We start from the raw sequence: 3,422 nt of genomic DNA, 5'->3' as shown, positions 1-3,422 counted from the left end.
TGTACTGCTAATCCCACTTGTTTTCACAATGATTCTTTCTTCCTAGTTTCTTATTCAAAGACTGGAACTTAAAAATTAATGCATTGCCTCAAAAATATTTTTTACCACTGGATTTTACCATTGGCAATATACTCATGTCTTCTGCAATCATGTACTGACTTGGGGATTCAAAATGACAGTCATTAATGCACTCACTAACTGGAGAAGCAAACATCAAGACTCTCAGTCCTGTAATCAAGGACATATGTTGTTAAATTGACTAGAGCTCAGCGCCACAATCAAAATTCAAAGCCAGACTCTGATGTTACTCAGGTAGAGTTTACAGGCCTTCCCCAAGCCAGTGAAGGAACACTTAACATTAGCAGAGCACCCAGTAAGCAAGTACCAAGTGTGGGTACCTAATTTGTCTCCTTATGGGCAAATAGGTTAGAACCTGTGGATTTCAAAACCAAAGCAGTGCAAACCCAGTGATGTGGGGCTATTTCAAATTCAAAATGCAAAGCAAATTCCCAGGTATATAAACATCCCCAGTTTTGCTGCAGCCCTCAGTCCTGGTATTGCCAGAGTGCCCCTGAACCCTGTTGGTTTGAACTAACAGGGAGGAATGGCAGGGAGGTTCTGAACACCACTATTTCATACAGGTCCAAGGTTACTTTGGGAGGGGGGTTGTTTTAGCTCGATTTAGTTTCTTTTGGGGGGTTGCAAAACTATGGGAAGGCTGGTTTGGCTCGGGCTGGACAGGGATGGCTTGCCTAGGGATGAGCCTGTCAGGATGGGGGTGGACTTGTGAAGGCCCCTCCCTTCCAGCTCCCGTTTTCTCGGATTTTTGTGATTTCTGATTTCACTGATTTCTGTTCGCAGGGATGACAGAACAAGCAGCAGTGGTCTCAAGCTGCAATGAGGGGAGTCGAGGTTAGCTATGAGAAAAAACTTTCCCGTGAAGAGAGTAGGGAAGCTCTGGGCCGGGCTGCGGAGTCTCCCTGCTGGGAGGGGTTTTGAGCCGCAGACAAAGCCCTGCTGGGGGCAAGTCTTGCTCGGAGCAGGGGGCACTCCATGTCCTCCCGAGCTCCCCTCCAGCCCTCACCCTCTAGGATTTCTATGGCTGGGAGCCTGACAAGGTGAACAGCTTGTCTGGTCGTAAGCGGGCAATTGAAATCCGCCTGTCTGAGAACCACAGCTGAAGGGCTCAGAGCCCTCAGGGAGGTGTGATTTGAAAACTCAGCTCTGAAAACAAATGCTTCAAGTTACAAATAGCAAAAGAAAGGGAAAAAAAGACATCGGCTCCCAAAATAAATATAATCATGATGGTAATAACTTCCTTCCCCCCTCCCTCCCCCCTTGTTGTCAGGCTGTAGCTGGAGGTGCTCCGCGGCTGGAGAAGAGGGGGTGCCCCCCCTGCAGCAGCTGGTAGGGAGGGGCAGATGGCGAACAACACCACACCATGAGACAGACTTTGCCCATAGGTGGCTCCATAGCTCAGTGGTTAGAGCACTGGTCTTGTAAACCAGGGGTCGCGAGTTCGATCCTCGCTGGGGCCTCCGCCGTTTTGGCGCCGGAGTCATTTTGATGCCAAGCTCCTGCCGGGAGCAGCCCCGAGTCCATGCTCCCCAGGCGCCGGGCAGCGCCGGAGGAGCGGAAGCCCAGCCCTGCCGCTCGCCTCTCCCCGGGGCGCCCCCACCTCCCGCCGACCCGCGCTGGCTCCACTGCGACGTCCTCAGCCTCCGTTGTGACGTCTTGATGCTTCTGGCCCGCCAAAAAGCCTCCGCGGAAGCCGCCCAGCTGCCTTGCGCCCCCTGCCGGGCGGGCGGCACAGCCTGGTGACCCGCAGGACCCCCCCTCACCCCCGGCCTCCCGTCGTGCCTGTCGCCCCGCCCGAGACCCGACCCGGGCTGCTGAGTCTGGCTGAGGTGCGTGCCACGGGGCAGCTCCGGCTGGATGAGCTGAAGTCGGTCCCTCATTCCCAGTTCCTTGATTTGTTTTTCCCTCAAAGCTGGTCTTTGCACAAGGAAAAGTGATTAGTGATGGGTCAGGCCGCTAAAGAGTTACATTGTCATCCAGAATGTATAGTTGCTGATAAGCATGTGAAATAATATCACCTATCAGGTACCTGCAATAAAGAGCTGGGATTATGGGGCAACATGACCTCCCACCCTTGCCTCCCGCAGGCCCTCTGGTGAACACAGCCTACCCAGAGTTCCCCCTTGCCTTGCTGGTGGTGCTGGGGCAAGTCCCGGAGCCCTTCTGTCATCCTGTGGCCTTGCCTCCCCCTTTTGAGTTTGTGCTTCAGATGTCTCCTCCTTAAGCAGGGCTTTTCTTCAGTTCTTCTTGCTGATTTTGGACCCCCCTCTAAGAATTGCCATTGCCTGGGCTGGAGCACAGGGCCGTGATGCCCAGTCTCCTGTTGCAGCGGGGCAGAGAGCAGATGCTGGAAGGGAGAGCCAACTGTTTTCCTCCCTCACTTGCAGCCTCCACCACTGAAGGTCTGGGAAGCAGAAGCTGTGCCCCTACCCCTGGTACTCAATAGCTCCTAATGCCCTTTTCCTCTGAGACTGTCGAATCCCTTTTTGAATCTGCCTCAACTCTCAGCCACAATTGGCGACGATGAGTTCTGTGCTTTCATTCAATGCTGTGTGAAAAGGAGCTTCCTCTTGTTAGTTTTAAACCTACTACATACTAGTTTCGTGCTGTGACCCTTAGTTCTTGTCTTGTGAGAGTAAATAATAAATCCCTATTTACTTCCTCGTCACCATTTAGTGTTTTGTAAACCCTTATCTTGTCCCCCTTTGAGAGTCTCTTTTCTAAACTGAATAGGCCTGGCCTCTTTAGTCTGTCCTCATATGGAACCCCGTCCATACCACTAATCATCCTTGTTGCCTTTCTTGGACCTTCTCTAGTTCTTCTGTACCCTTTCTGAGATGAGAGGTTTATCAAACCCAGTTTGGATTCAAATCTTGTCCTTCAGTGTATTTGTAATCCTTCCACCTATCAACAAGATTAATATGTGCACCATCTATTCCAATGGGAGCAGGTATACCATAGATTGGCTTTGCACTCTCCACAAGTACCACTCAGATCCCTTTCCTCTCCTGATCTGCTGCTCTGCTTCCTGCCCCATGCTTCCTGCCTAGTCTTCTGTGCTGCCTTCAGCTCCCTCCCTTTGCTGCTGCTGCTGTGCTGCCTGTCCCCTCGCTGATCTGCCATGCCACAAAGGCCACCTGGGACACTTGTAGCATGCATGCTGCAGGTTGCACACCTCTGATCCATACCATTATCCAGGTCAAGATATTGGAATACAATCAAGCCCCAGACAGATCTCCACGGGACTCTATATGAAATCCCCTTCTAGTTTCACAGTAAACCATCAATAACTAGTTTTTGAGAGTCATTTTTCAGCCCATAGCACTCTCCTCTCATGGCAGTTT

The 3,422-nt window shown here is 51.5% G+C and overlaps 1 non-coding gene across 1 annotated transcript; it reads left to right on the top strand.

Annotated features, from left to right (window-relative positions):
* Positions 1-1,465: 1,465 nt before the first annotated feature.
* TRNAT-UGU (transfer RNA threonine (anticodon UGU)) lies at positions 1,466-1,538 on the top strand. Its single transcript has one exon. It is a non-coding gene; the product is annotated as a tRNA-Thr (tRNA).
* The last annotated feature ends 1,884 nt before the right edge of the window (positions 1,539-3,422 follow it).

This window comes from Crocodylus siamensis, chromosome 1 (genome assembly GCF_052110815.1).
Source record: "Crocodylus siamensis isolate JL-2025a chromosome 1, ASM5211081v1, whole genome shotgun sequence".
Lineage (NCBI taxonomy): Eukaryota > Metazoa > Chordata > Crocodylia > Crocodylidae > Crocodylus > Crocodylus siamensis.
This window is presented reverse-complemented; position numbering and strand designations above follow the sequence as displayed.